Raw genomic sequence first — 16,040 nt, forward strand, 5'->3', positions numbered from 1 at the left:
CCCTTTGTTTTTTGACTACATCTCCATTAAGGCTTGCAAAGCATCATGGGAGGTGTAGTCCACAACATCTGGAGTGGCAAAGGATGTCTACTCCTGGTTTAGAGCATAGGTGTATAACCATTCGGCTTCCCCAGGCCAAAATAACCCCTTAAACTCTTAAAGGATCACTATAGTGTCAGAAAAACAAAGCGATTTTCCTGACACTTTAGTGCCCTGAGGGTGCCCACACCCTCAGGGTCCCCCTCCCGTGGTGCTGAAGGGGTTAAAATCCCTTCAGTTACTTACCTTAATCCAGCACCAGGCTCCCTCTGCGCTGGTGACCTCTCCTCCCTGTCTGACGTCAGCTCCCCCGTCCGACGTCACTGGAGCTGAATGCGCATGGCCGCGCGCGCATTCAAAGTGTCCATAGGAAAGCATTTCTCAATGCTTTCCTATGGACACTCTGCGCGATGGAGGCGAAATGTGCCTCCAACGTCGCAGATGCGCCTCTAGTGTCTGTCCGGAAGACAGCCACTAGAGGCTGGATTAACCGCAAATGTAAACATAGCAGTTTCTCTGAAACTGCTATGTTTACATGTGAAGGGTTAAAACTGAGGGACATTGCACCCAGGCCACTTCATTGAGCTTAAGTGGTCTGGGTGACTATAGTGTCCCTTTAACGCTGTTACGGCGTTATATGCCGTCCGCATTTTAATGGGCTGTTAAGCTGAATTCTGATGACTCCGCAATGCTATGGGGCTGGTATGTAATTTTTTCCAGGGCTGGTTTTCATACCCAGTCCGGCCCTGGTGTAGGGGGGGGCAGTATGGGTGTATGGGGGCAGTGTGGGTGTATGGGGGCAGTATGGGGGTCAGTGTGTGTGTATGTGGGTCAGTGTGTGTGTATGGGGGGCAGTGTGTGTGTATGGGGGGCAGTATGGGTGTAGGGGGGGGCAGTATGGGTGTATGGGGGCAGTGTGGGTGTATGGGGGCAGTGTGGGTGTATGGGGGCAGTGTAGGTGTATGGGGGGCAGTGTGGGTGTATGGGGGGCAGTGTGGGTGTATGGGGGCAGTGTGGGTGTATGGGGGCAGTATGGGGGGCAGTGTGTGTGTATGGGGGTCAGTATGGGGGTCAGTGTGTGTGTATGGGGGGCAGTGTGTGTGTATGGGGGCAGTGTGGGTGTATGGGGGCAGTGTGGGTGTATGGGGGCAGTGTGGGTGTATGGGGGCAGTATGGGGGGCAGTGTGTGTGTATGGGGGTCAGTATGGGGGTCAGCGTGTGTGTATGGGGGGCAGTGTGTGTGTATGGGGGCAGTGTGGGTGTATGGGGGCAGTATGGGTGTATGGGGGTCAGTATGGGGGTCAGTGTGTGTGTATGGGGGACAGTGTGTGTGTATGGGGGGCAGTGTGGGTGTATGGGGGGCAGTGTGGGTGTATGGTGGGCAGTGTGTGTGTATGGGGGTCAGTATGGGGGTCAGTGTGTGTGTATGGGGGGCAGTGTGTGTGTATGGGGGGCAGTGTGTTTGTATGGGGGGCAGTGTGGGTGTATGGGGGCAGTATGGGGGTCAGTGTGTGTGTATGTGGGTCAGTGTGTGTGTGTATGTGGGTCAGTGTGTGTGTATGTGGGTCAGTGTGTGTGTATGGGGGGCAGTGTGTGTGTATGGGGGGCAGTGTGTGTGTATGGGGGGCAGTGTGGGTGTATGGGGGGCAGTATGTGTGTAATGGGGGGCAGTGTGTGTGTAATGGGGGGCAGTGTGTGTGATATAAGGGTATGGGGTCTTTTTTTTTATATATATATATTTATTTTTTATTTAAATAAATATTCTATGTCCCCCCTCCCTTCTTACCTTTACTGGGGGAGGGGGGACATTTCCCTGGTGGTCCGGTGGGCGATTCATTGGTGGTCCCAGTGGGGAGAGTGAACTCTAGCCCACGCTCCCGGGCTAGAGTTCACTCTCGCGAGATTTGGAGCGTTGCCGTGGTAACCGCGGCAACGCTCCAAATCTCGCGAGAGGAGGACCCGGAGGAGCTGCAGCCTGACCTCCGGGTCCTCCCTCTAACTCCCTCCCTCCCCCGCCGGCCGCCAGCACAGTGCCTGCGGACCGGGGAGGGAGATCTGTGATCTCCCCTCCGGTCCGCACGCACATTTAAGGGCTGGCAGGGGAGGGAGAGGGAGACCGTCGGTATTCTCGGGGGGGGCAATTGCCCCGTTGCCCCCCCCCTGGATCCGCCACTGGGGGTGACACAGTGACGGAGGGATGGGGTGACTAGTGACAGATGGATGGGGTGACTTGTGATGGAGGGAGGGGTGACTAAGGAAAGAGTGAGGGAAGGAAGGGGTAACTAGTGACAGAGGGAGGGAGGGCTGACTAATGACAGAGTGAGGGAGGGAAGGGGTGACTAGTGACAGAGGGAGGGAGGGGTGACTAATGACAGAGGGAGGGTGACTAATGACAGAGGGAGGGAGGGGGTGATACAGTGACGGAGGGAGGGGGGTGACACAGGGAGGGGGTGACTAGTGACACAGGGAGAGATGACTAGTGACACAGTGACAGAGGGAGGGTGGGGTGACACAGGGAGGGAGGGGTGATTAGTGACAGTGACGGGTTGACTAGTGACAGAGGGAGAGGTGACTAGTGGCAGTGAGGGAGGGGTTGACACAGTGACAGAGGGAGGAGTGAGTGATGGAGGTAGGGGGTGACTAGTGACATAGGGAGGGAGGGGTGACAGAGGGAGGGAGGGGTGACAGTGATGGAGGTAGGGGGTGACTAGTGATGGAGGGAGGGGGTAACTAGTGACAGAGGGAGGGAGGGGTGACTAGTGACAGAGGGAGGGAGGGGTGACTAGTGACCAAGGGAGGGGGTGACTAGTGACAGAGGGAGGGGTGACAGAGAGAGGGGGTGACTAGTGACAGAGGGAGGGAGGGGGTGACACATTGACAGAGGGAGGGAGGGGTGACACATTGACAGAGAGAGGAGGGTGACTAGTGACAGAGGGAGGGGGGTGACTAGTGACAGAGGGAGGGGGTGACACAGTGACAGAGGGAGGGAGGGGTGACACATTGACAGAGGGAGGGAGGGGTGACAGAGAGGGTGACTAGTGACAGAAGGAGGGTGGGGATGACACAGTGATGGAGGGAGGGGGTGACTAGTGACACAGGGATGGGGTGACTAGTGACACAGGGAGGGAGTGACTAGGGACACAGTGACAGAGGGAGGGTGGGGGTGACACAGTGACACAGGGAGGGAGGGGGTGATTAGTGACACAGTAATGGAGGGAGGGGTTGACTAGTGACAGAGGGAGGGGTGACTAGTGGCAGTGAGAGAGGGGGTGACACAGTGACAGCGGGAGGAGTGACTAGTGACAGAGGGAGGGAGGGGTGACAGTGACAGAGGAAGGGGGGGTGACACATTGACAGAGGGAAGGGGGTGACACATTGACAGAGAGAGGGTGGGGGTGATACAGTGACGGAGGGAGGGGGTGACTAGTGACAGAGGGAGGGAGGGGGGTGACAGTGACAGAGGAAGGGGTGACACAGTGACAGATGGGGGGGTGACACATTGACAGAGAGAGGGAGGGTGAGTAGTGACAGAGGGAGGGGGTGATACAGTGACAGAAGGAGGGAGGGGTGACTAGTCACAGAGGGAGGGAGGGAGGGGTGACAGTGACAGAGAGAGGGTGACTAGTGACAGAGGGAGGGTGGGGACGACACAGTGACGGAGGGTGGGGATGACACATTGACGGAGGGAGGGGGTGACTAGTAACACAGGGAGGCAGTGACTAGTGACACAGGGAGGGGTGACTAGTGACACAGTGACAGAGGGAGGGTGGGGGTGACACAGTGACACAGGGAGGGAGTGGGTGATTAGTGACACAGTGACGGAGGGAGGGGTTGACTAGTAACAGAGGGAGGGGTGACTAGTGGCAGTGAGGGAGGGGGTGACACAGTGACAGAGGGAGGAGTGACTAGTGACAGAGGGAGGGAGGGGTGACTAGTGACAGAGGGAGGGAGGGGTGACTAGTGACAGAGGGAGGGAGTGACTAGTGACATAGGGAGGGGTAACAGTGACAGAGGGGGGGTGACACATTGGCAGAGGGGGGTGACACATTGACAGAGAGAGGGTGGGGGTGACACAGTGATGGAGGGAGGGGGTAACTAGTGACAGAGGGAGGGAGGGGGGTGTCAGTGACAGAGGGAGGGAGGAGTGACACAGTGACAGAGGGAGGGGGTGACACATTGACAGAGAGAGGGTGGGGTTGACAGTCACGGAGGGAGGGAGTGACTAGTGACAGAGGGAGGGAGGGGGTGACTAGTGATGGAGGGCGGGGTGACACACTGACAGAGGGAGGGGGTTGACACATTGACACAGAGAGGGTGGGGGTGACACAGTGATGGAGGGAAAGGGTGACTAGTGACAGAGGGAGAGAGGGGTAACAGTGACAGAGGAAATGGGTGACAGAGGGAGGGAGGGGTGACAGTGACAGAGGGAGGGAGGGGTGACAGTGACAGAGGGAGGGGGTGACAGTGACAGAGGGAGGGGGTGACACAGTGACAGAGGGAGGGGTTGACACATTGACAGAGAGAGGGTGGGGGTGAAACAGTGACGGAGGGAGGGGGTGACTAGTGACAGAGGGAGGGGTGACAGTGACAGAGGGAAGGGGGGTGACACATTGACAGAGAGAGGGAGGGTGAGTAGTGACACAGTGGGGGGGTGAGTAGTGCCTACCTGTCTCTCTGCTCTCTCTGGTCTCTCCCAGGCTGCTGCTCCTTCCCCTGCTGGCTGTGATCGGGCTCTGTGTGAGAGGAGAGTACAGGAAGTGATGTCACTGCCTGGCCCCGCCTCTTCACCACACAGAGCCGCGTGGGACAGGAAGCAGGAGACCTGGCAGAGAGAAGGTGAAGCTGCCAGGTCTCATTAAGTGGGAGGGAGGAGGGGGGTAATATGCTGAGCGGTAGGTTGCTGGGGCCCTGCGCTCTATCAGGGACCACAGCAACCTAATAAAGGAAAATATATTTTTTATTTATTTTTTGCTGTTCCAGTTGGAGAGATCTCTGATCTCTCCAGCTGTAGCATGGCTGTGCGCCCGTGCCCCTCGCTGTCTCGGGCCCTCGGTCCATGACCGATGTGCCTGAGTGGTCAGTCCGCCCCTGGGAGTCACTTGATATTGGGAAGTATGTTGCAAAAGGGTGAAAACAGAACAGCGTTGTTTTGTCAATTTGGAAAAGTGTTGTCCATATTTGTTGGTATGAAGCAGATGGTTAGCTTATATAGTAGTAAATCATGTAGGAGGAAGTATACCTGGAGAAAGAGTCCTCCATAAGGAGTGATTGTGTTGAAATTACAATGAGTTTTGGAGTAAGGAACTCCATGGCTGCCAGATCAGTGTGTATGTTGCATAGTTTTTGAAAATGGGAAAAATTATTTCCTCTATTGTGCTGATGCTCTCTACCCTTTGAATCCACTCCCTAATAGTGGTAGGTTTTGCTATCTTCCAGAATGCTGGAATAAGCTGACGGCTGCTGTCAGGAGTTATGTGGTTAGGATTTGTATGTGCCTAGAGAGGTGGTTCATGGGATAAAAATGTCTTTGGAGTAGCTGAAATTTACATTTTCATGATTATTTGTAGTATCAAGGAGATTCTATTATGGGAGCACATTATCACCAAATATGTGATTAGTGTGCCCCTGGTTGGTGACACCTTCAACAAGTGTATAGTGTCTTTGGATATAGTTTGTGGAGTTGGAATAGAGTGTAATGCCAGTGTGTGAGGCATTTATAGTTGCTTTCCTGGGTGCTTAGGTTAAGAGATGTTTTGTGCATTTTATGGAATTTCTTTTTCCAGTCACCAGGGGGTCACTCATCCGAGTCTTGGGTTGTAGCACAAGTCTAATTACAGGGTGCCTTGTCTCGAGTCAAAAAGGGTGAAGCATTCAAGAGACTATTAACTGTGATGGGCTTTAAGGTAAAATCTCAGGTCACTTTGAGAGGAGGGAGAGTCCGGCCAAAGTTCCTTTATGAGCAACCCGTTTTGATTGGAAGGAGGGTTTGAGAGTTCCTTTCTTCTTTCCTTAGGAGGTGTCTGTCATTCATGGCATTGTGGGATTTGTAGAGGAGACTCCTGTCGATGAGGTGAGTACCAGGCCTTGACTTGAGTGTCTGAAAGGTCCATTGCTTGAAGGGACAAAGTAAAAAAAAGCTAGGCTTAAGAGCCATAATTACCTTTATAAAGGTAGTCATATTGCAGGCAGAGGTGGGGATACCTGCCTGGAAAGAGAGCTGCAGAGGAATAGGCAGAGGGGACGATACCTCTGAAAGGAAGAAACAGAGTTTGTAGATCCTTTATGTGATACAATCAATGCTAAAGGGAAGTCCCAACAGTATTTGATGAGGTTGTGATTTCTTAGGTGATCAGTAATTAGTCTAGCCTGAAGTGTAAGCCAGGATAAGTCTGGGTATATTTGTATTGGGGTACCGTGAAATAACAGCTGAGGAGAGGTTGACCGCAGCTAGCCCAGTATGGATGCCTTTACAGTGAAATAATTAACATGGCAAATTACATCCAGTGGAGAGTCTGGAGGGGAACCACTTGGGCCAGAGGGAGTGGTGTGCTCTGTCTGGGAGTAGTGTTGAGTCTCTGTTGAGTCAAGATAAGATTGAAAAGATCTGATAGTATCTTCCCCAATGGGTTAGACACTGATTCTAAGGTTGTTTCAGTGACCTCTATTATCTAGGTCATCAATTGTAGGTTGTAGTGCTGATATATAAGGGGAGTGTGTTTCCAATGTGGAGGCAAGGTGTTGTATTTGACAATGAAATATATCCCTGCCATCCTCCAGATCTGTCACTCTGTGGCCCATGTGCCTGATGTCTGTACTAAGACTGCCTAATTTTGTTTAGAAGGAAGATTCCAGTTTACCTAGCATAGTGGCCAGGTCAGATCTTGATGGGAGATTTCTCAATAACGCCAGAGGCTCTGTCTTAGCAGAGAGCAAACAGGACTGGTGGGATGCGACCTGGCAGTAACTTTGGAACAATGTCCTCGAGGAGGTTTGATTTGTCCTGAGAAAAAAAACTCCCAACCATTATGCAGCAATTTTGGCATCAAGGGGGTGTGCAAATGCTATTCTTGGGAGAGCTGCCCCTAGTGGAATGAGTGTTTAAATTAGAGGATTTGGTCCAGAGAGATATGTGGCTGGACCAGGCCTTAAGGTAGCATGTGGTTCAGCAGTAGCCAGTGATAGCGGATAATGACCATCCAGAGCCTGTCTTATTGTGAGAGGCCTTTAATTATAATGTTGAATTCGGAGGTCCTGAGAAGTTTCAACTCTGGGACATTCTGGAAAATAAGGAACACCTACTGGATCTCTTAGAGGCAACCTGGAACCTGATTTGACCCACCTGATCACCATGGAGTGGGAGCTTTAACTTGATTACAGGCAATTGCTTGACTTTGTACAGCAGCAGGTACCAGAGACTGGGGATTTAATTGAGTGCTTTAGCCAGGTAGATGTGGAGGGAACCATATTCTCCACATCTGAATCAAAAGGATTCTGGGCAGTCTGCCAAGATCCTAAACCATCTGGCATGGAGACCCTGGTCACCCCGTTATCTTTCCATTAGCAGATGATGGGCCTGAGAGAGGAGGTTGTTGACCACCATCCCCAGTCGTTGTTCCCAACAAAGGGAGCAGAGGTAGTTGGCCTTCCTCCCCAATGGCAGAGTGCGACTCAAGCGGAAGAGGTGGCAGCGAGTCAGAGTGCTACTCAACTCTGTCTACAACTATTGGTGAAACAGGATGCTCAAGTTTAGGCCACTGAAGTTGCAGCTGCCACTCCAGCAAGACAGCTGGCATCAGGGCAGCTCAAGCACCTGAGAAGGTGTCGCTCGGAAGGTGTGGATGCAACCATGGCCTCCACTCCTGGATCACAGGAATGCTGGACAGTCGGCCAAGATCCCCAACCCCCTGGCATGGGACACCCAGCCACTCTGACATCATCTCAGCAGGAGAATGTGGAGTTCACTGCACCCCCAGCTGAAGCGCTGGCATTATGACAGAGTGGCGCTAATCTCTGCACCCAACTACTAAAAGAGATAAATATTTGTCCTGTACTGGTGGTGGGGACTACAGTCTTCACCAGTGTAATCCCAACATGCCAGGCAGTTGACCCATATCCCCATCCCTCTGTCATGGGGGTCCCAGACACTTTCACGTCTTCCCAGCAGCAGAGTGAGTGTTCAGCCCGACCCATATCCCTAGCAGCAGAAAGAGCTCCGGGGAGGGGAGGTCAACATCCTCACTCCCCAGTGGCCAAGTATAGTATGCACCAGAAAGAGGCTGAATGGTCTCTCTACATAAGAGAACCACAAAGTTTCACAACCAGGACCTGAAAGGGTTACCTGTAATCCTGGAGGGGAGGCAATTCTTTGATTGATGTAGGTAAGGAAGAGATGAGGTGGGTCCATAGACTTAATACATTAGAACCCTATGGACTCAATGTAGATTTTGACCTTTATAATTTTATTTTGTAGAATTTTTGGAGATCTTTTAATTATTTTTTAATATCCATATGGTGCTTTATTACCATAGCACTTATATTGTTGTTAACAATATCACACTATATATTCTCGTTTTTTCTCTTGTGTGTTCTTCTCATTTTAACACAAGATTGAGAAATAAGATAAAGATGGTATCATGTAAGTTGCAATAGAGTATTGCCTATAAAACGTGCCTATAAAACTATCCTGCATGTACTTGAATGTTCATTATTTGCACTTTTTGCACGTTTTTTTTTAGTGCTATTGAAGTTTGTTTGCACTTTAATAAGGCAATTTACACTCGTTGCACAATAATTTTCTTTTGAATATTGAGTCTTAAAGACATAGTGCATCTTTATTTTGGGTTTGTGTGTTTGTGGAAGTATTTTTGTTTGGGTTGGCACTTTTAAAGGTGCAGCTTTTTATAATAGTAATTATTTTAGGATAAACGGTAAAGCTGCATTTTTTACTTGTTATTGTTTTTGAATGGGTTCTCTAGCATCAGAATGAGGAGCTCACCACACCTCCAGCTGAAGCACTGGCATCTGGTCAGATATCCACTGGCCTTTGTCCCCATCTACTAAGGGGACTATGGTCTCCACCAGTGTAATCACAAGATGCTAGGCAGTTTGCCCAGATCCTCAGCATCTTTTCTTAGAGACACCTGCCAATTTGTATTATCTCCAGTGGCTGATAGGGAGACTTAAGGGAGAAGGTGTAGTTGACACTTCTCCTCATCAGCAGCTACATAGTATGGGAGATAACGAGATTGGCCAGGTATATGACTCTGTGTGCTAACTGTATTGTATCCTGAACATTCCTTTGGTATAAATAAAATGAAAGTAGTAACTAACCTGAGAGTAAACCCGTTGAGATTCTTCCCCCCAGGTTTGCCTCTACTGGAATGGGGATGTTTTGTGTTGGGCTTCTCTGTGCCTGGGAGATAATTATTGTGGATGTCACAATCCTCTCCCAGAAACAGAGATGCTAGGGAGGGATCAGCTATACTTTGAATGGAGACCCATGCTGCATTCTTTCAATAAAGGTTGTTATTCTCCCCAGCATTATGTGTCGTCTAAAGTCTGTGGATAGTGGCTGTAAACACTGAAAGGCTCTACTTCATGCTAAGAGGGAATTCCAGAAGAGATATCCATTCAGGATATAGGAGCACAAGTACAATCTGCCTGTTGGTTCCACTGGTTTCCATGGTGATTGTCCCACTTTAGTAATCTACACCATTATTTAGAAAAGAATACGTTGATACATCTTTCCCAATATGTATTACAAGTCACAACGCACAATATAATGCTAGAGCAATAATACTTAAAGAAACAATCCAGGCACCATACCCACTACAGCTTGCTGTAATGATCAGCATTGTCAGGTTCCTGTTGAGGACTTCTGACTTTGAGTTCACGGGTGCCACTTCTTGCCTCCACTATCATCTCCCAAGAGCCAGATCTTCCTCAGCAGGAACTTCAGTTACCACTCCTGAGCTAAGCACTGAATTGCAGGACTTGGATCACTGCTTGAGACCATCAGCTGAAAACAGTTTGACTCCATACAAGCGCAAAGGCACTAGAGCAAGCTGTAGTGGTCATTGAGCTTAAAATGTTAGTCTAATCTCATGGCCTACCAACCTACCCTAAATTATTGTTAGTTATACTCCCAGACAGCATCTGTTTTCTAACGAAAATAATTAATAACACTCTTTACCTTAAGACCTTTTTTGCTTAATTATGATGTCTCCAGAACCCTTCTATCTTATCAGTTTACCTGTAATATCTGCATCCTTATTATGCATCTTACTGTCTGGCAACAAGAACAGTCTGCATGCAATGTGCTCAGGCTCCCAGAGGTAGAAAAACATTTAATGGGTTTGATTTCCACTTTATTCTAAGCTATGCAAAAACCCAATTAGAAAGATTATTAAATGCATATATACAGAAAGCCTAAATTATGTATTTAATTTTTTTAAATGGTTTGAAGAGCAGCAGGGCTGCCATCAGAAATTTTGGGGCCCCTGACAAAGCACAAGGTCTGGGCCCCCCCCCCCCCCCCTCCCTCCCGGGCCCGCCCACACCCTACCTAGTCCGTTGACAATGATGCAGGACTGAATGTGGTGTGTATGGTGGAAGTAAATTAGAATGTGTGTAATGGATGTAGTGTTTGTGTGTATTAGATACTGTTTGTGCAGTGAATGCAGAGTGTGTGTTTGTGTAGCGGATGCAGTGTGTATAGTGAACATAGAGTGTGTTTGAGCAGTGCATGTAGTGTGTGTTTGTGTAGTGGATGTAGTGTTTGTATGTACTATATGAAATGTGTTTAGTGGATGCAGTGTCTGTAGTGGATGTAGTGTGTGTATTAGACGCAGTGTCTGTGTATAGTGAATGCAGAGTGTTTCAATTTATGGTGGATGTAGTGTGTGTACTGTGAATACAGGATGTTTGTGTAGTGGATGCTGTGTGTACAGTTAATGCAGAGTGTATGTTAGTGTAGTGAATGCAGAGTGTGTGTCAGTATAGTGAATCCAGAGTGTGTGCATAGTTTAGTGAATGCAGAGTGTGTGTTAGTGTGTAATAAATGCAGAGTGTGTGTTAGGGTGTAATAAATGCAGAGTGTGTGTTAGTGTGTAATAAATGCAGAGTGTATGTTAGTGTGTAATAAATGCAGAGTGTGTGTTAGGGTGTAATAAATGCAGAGTGTGTTAGTGTGTAATAAATGCAGAGTGTATGTTAGTGTGTAATAAATGCAGAGTGTGTGTTAGGGTGTAATAAATGCAGAGTGTGTGTTAGGGTGTAATAAATGCAGAGTGTGTGTTAGGGTGTAGTGAATGCAGAGTGTGTCAGTGTAATGAATGTAGTGTGTGTAAATTTGTAGTGAATGCAGAGTGTGTGTTAATGTGTAGCGGATGCAGAGTGTGTGTTAATGTGTAGCGGATGCAGAGTGTGTGTTAGTGTAGTGAATGCAGAGTGTGTGTCAGTATAGTGGATGCAGTGAGTGTGTTAGTGTGTAGTGTATGCAGAGTGCATGTTGTATTAGTGAATGCAGTGTGTGTATTGTATTAGTGTATGCAGTGTGTGTGTGTTAGTGTATGCAGTGTGTGTGTGTTAGTGTATGCAGTGTGTGTGTGTTAGTGTATGCAGTGTGTGTGTGTTGTATTCGTGTATGCAGTGTGTGTTGTGTCAGTGTATGCAGAGTGTGTGTTGTGTCAGTGTATGCAGTGTGTGTGTTGTGTTAGTGTATGCAGTGTGTGTGTTGTGTCAGTGTATGCAGTGTGTGTGTGCAGGGCCGTCTTTAATAACGACTGCACCCTGGGCAAGCGCTTGCTTGGGCCCCCTGGACCCTGCCGCCATCGCCCCTCACTCCCTGGTATGCAATCACGGCATCCATCCCAATGCAGTGACGGCATTAAATAGAATGAATTTTATTGGGACACCCAATTGCAAGATTGGACTAAAGGTAGAACCCCATCTGTCGTGCAACTCCAACAATGCTTTGACAGGTGAGGCTCTACCAATTTCCCATGCTTGCAGGGTTGTATTTAGCACTGTTTTGTGTGTTTGAATGTAAGCATGTGTTTGTATGAAGTATGTTTGTGTTAATGTGTTTGTATGTGGTACTGGAGTTTGAATGCAAGTGTGCATTTATGTGTAGTGTTTGTTTTTAAATGTAGGAGTGTGCTTGTATGTAGTGTTGAAGTTTGAATGGAGGGGTGTATTTGTATATAAAGCTGCGGCTCAGATGCACAGGTACATACTCTGACACACAAGCAGATACACAGATACATACACTGACTACATACAGATAAGCAGGCACATACACTGACAGACATACTGACACACAGGTACATATATATTGACACACACAGACACATACACTGGTAGACGTACTGACAGACACACACAGGCTCATATACAGACATACTGACACACACACTGATCAACATACTGACACACATACACTGACAGAAATACTGACACCCACACACAGGCACATACACTGACCGAGATACTGACACACACACACACACACTGACAGACACACTGACACCCATATACACTGAGAAATACTGACACACATCCAGGCACATATACTGACACACACAGACACATACAGAGACTGACACATGCATGCACATGCACTGACAGACATACTGACACACACACAAATATTTTGACACACAGATAGACCTACTGACACACAGATATATTGACACACAGACACACAGACAAACAGACATACTGACACACAGACAAACAGACATATACAGACACACAGACAGATATATTGACACACAGACAAACAGACATACTGACACACAGACATACTGACACACAGACATACTGACACACATGTAAAATGTAAATTTTTAAACCCACCCTCCAGTTTCCTACCTTTTGCTGGAGGGTGGATTCCCTGGGGTCCAGTGTGGTGCCTGAGGATGATGGGAGTGAGGATCCCCCATCCTCACTCCCTCCCAGCCGGCTGCCGGAAAGCAAGGGGCCCGGTCGTGGGGGGAAAGAGCGCCCGACCGGGCCCCTGCTGATACAAGCCCTCCGGGTGGCCCTAAGTGCATGGGCCACCCGGTGGGACTCGGAGGAAGGGGGAAAATTTTTTACATATTTTTATTAAATGGTTTCTCCCCCCTCCCTGCTTACCTTGCCCAGGGAGGGGGGAGATTCCATGATCCCTGGTGGTCCGGTGAGGGGCCCCCCGGCTCCCCTTTACCGCAGAGGGGGCCCAGGCAGCACACAGCCTCTCTTCTCTCCTCTGTTCCAATAACTCTCGCGAGACCCGCGGAGCGTTGCCATGGCAACCGGGTCTCGCGAGAGTTATTACAAGAGAGAAGAAGCTGTGTGCTGCCTGGGCCCCCTCTGCGGTAACAGGGAGCCGGGGGCCCGCGGCTGCACACATAGATAGCGATATTCGCTATCTATGTGTGCAGGGAGGGAAAGTGGGGCCCAGGACTGCCAGAGCAGTCCGGGCCCCCCAGGGCCGCCGGGCCCGTGACAACCGTCATGGTTGTCACCCCCTGATGGCGGCCCTGAAGAGCAGAGGTTATCTGATATATGATGTATTTAGATCGCAATGGACTTGCCACTGGTCATATTGCTCCTTGGAGGTTCAATACTTTTACAACTAAGTTCTGGGTATGAATAACTAGAAGCTGCACAGTATTATGATCAGATAATTTAAGGATTCTTTTGTGCCTAGCAAATTATAAAGACTGTCACACATCAGAACTGGGGGTGCAAGCACTTTGCAGCTCTCACATAGTTACTAACCCCTCACCAAATCAAACAATCTAAAATAAAAGACTACTAGTTGTGCCTCTAAAGATTGCTAAAAAAAATAGAACCACTGCTCAGTTTTCTGGGAAAATAAAAATGTTACTATGTATCTTATTATTATTATTTCATTATTTATATAGTGCCAGCAAATTTTGTAGCACTATACAATAGATATGTATATATAAACTAATATGTATATATAAATATATATACGCATATTAGTAATTCTTAGTTTTCTTATTTTCTTTTTGGATGTTAGAATTGATTGTACATCTGGTATTTAAACCATCTTTATTTCCTGCTATCCTTAGACTAGATTCTGTAACCATTTACAGACAGTGCATGTACCAGTACAGACAGAGTACAATGCTAGTTTAAAGGATCACTACAGTGTCAGGAAAACAAAGTGGTTTTCCTGACACTATAGTGCCCTGAAGGTGTTTCACCCTCTGGGTCCCCCTCACGTAGCGCTGGGTTAAAACCCCTTCAGCAGCTTACCTTATTCCAGCGCCGGCTCCCTCGGCGCTGGTGATCTCTCCTCCCCCGCCAATGTCAGCTACCTATGCCGACGTCAGCGGAGCCGAATGCGCATGCGCAGCAAGTGCCACGTGCGCATTCAAGCTGTCAATAGGAAAGCATTTTTCAATGCTTTCCTATGGACGCTCTGCGTGATGGAGGCATTATATGCCTCCAGCGTCGCAGATGCGCCTCTAGTGGCTGTCCGGAAGACAGCCACTAGAGACTGGCTTAACCCTGCAATGTAAACATAGCAGTTTTTCTGAAACTGCTATGTTTGCATCTGCAGGGTTAAAACCTGAGGGACCTGGCACCCAGACCACTTCATTGAGCTGAAGTGATCTGGGTGACTATAGTGTCCCTTTAATGAGTTGTATGCTTATCTCAAATATGAGAATCCAACCATGATTTTGTGTTTTTTTTTCTATATATCACTCATATTGCAAATGATGTTCCATTCAACGGTTGTTTTATCGGAAGCATTAAACAGAAAACAATTATCATTACTGTGACATGCATTAAGGGCTAAATTATAAAAGAGAAGCACTATTCTAAATGAAATGCAATGTCCCATATATGTCATTAGAACTCAATTACCTGAGTTGTCTGTAGCTCCTATCCAGCCGGAAGCCTCTTTGTAGTTGAAAAGTTAATGCAATTTATATTTTCTTGAACTTTAAAAAAAGGCAAATATAAAAGATGTTTAAGGAATATATGTAGCCCAAAGCTCCTTACCTTTTCCAACTTGTTGAGGCTGAAAGAAGAAGAGAAGTTCCTCTTGTTTTATACCTGTGGAAGAATCCGAATAAGCCTAGCAGGAGGTGGAGCTTATAGTGCCATGACACACATAAAACAAACAAAATATGTTTTTGGGCATACCCTAACTGCTTCCCTGATATGTCCTTCTAGGTCTTTTGTAAATATAATGAATTGTTACAAATATTTACAGTCCCCAAACCCCCCAAAAAAACAAAACAATATTGGATGACTAACATTATTAATCATGTATTTCTCCTAAATTGTGTATGTGAATGAATGCGTGGAACACTATGAAACAAGCTGCAAAAATAATTGTACCTGGAACAATGTTCAAAAAATGCATCCATTCAAAAAACTATGCTCATTTCAATAATATTTTACATAATACTGTAAATGTAAACATTTTTAATGAAGGTTTCGAATACAAAATTGTAGACAGTGAAAAACCATTGCAACAATTACTTGTATGTTGTTTTACAAATCTTACTCCCAAACAGGAGCAAACAGAATGAGGTCACTGAAAAAATGTAAATCTTCAGTTCAGTTAAAAATCTAATTTTCTGAACGGTTACAATTGAACAAAGACATAAACCAAAAAAGAAAGCATTCAAGAAACTCTAATTTGAAACAGGGTGTAGGCTAGGTGGAACTTGTTGACAGATTGGTGATATTGCTCAATGAAAATGTCCCTCTGTTACGCCATTAAGGTTAAGCAATAGGAAGGAAAAAGTAGATCACATAATTATTATGCTTACATTTAAACAAGGAAGTGTCTAAAGTTAAGAAAAAGTGAGTAAAATTAGGTCAAGTAATAAATGTTTACTCTACATTCCCTTTTAGTTAATTCACTCCTTTCGAGCTGCAAACCAAATGTGGTCTTTTGTAGATCCCTAATTGATATTTACCCTAATGTTTTAGTCTATTGGTTCATTAAAATGACAATATCACTAGATTGT

General features: G+C 47.4%; 1 protein-coding gene across 1 annotated transcript in view; it reads right to left on the minus strand.

The window, feature by feature from the left end:
• LOC134601260 (lysozyme C-1-like) overlaps positions 1 to 15,136 on the minus strand; it is a 56,193-nt gene extending 41,057 nt beyond the window's left edge. Inside the window, exon 1 of the mRNA XM_063445727.1 lies at positions 15,061 to 15,136. The gene's annotated coding sequence lies outside the window, so the exon portion shown is untranslated. The remainder of the gene's footprint in view (positions 1 to 15,060) is intronic.
• Between the last annotated feature and the right edge of the window lie 904 nt (positions 15,137 to 16,040).

Source organism: Pelobates fuscus, chromosome 3 (genome assembly GCF_036172605.1).
Source record: "Pelobates fuscus isolate aPelFus1 chromosome 3, aPelFus1.pri, whole genome shotgun sequence".
Taxonomy (NCBI): Eukaryota; Metazoa; Chordata; class Amphibia; order Anura; family Pelobatidae; genus Pelobates; species Pelobates fuscus.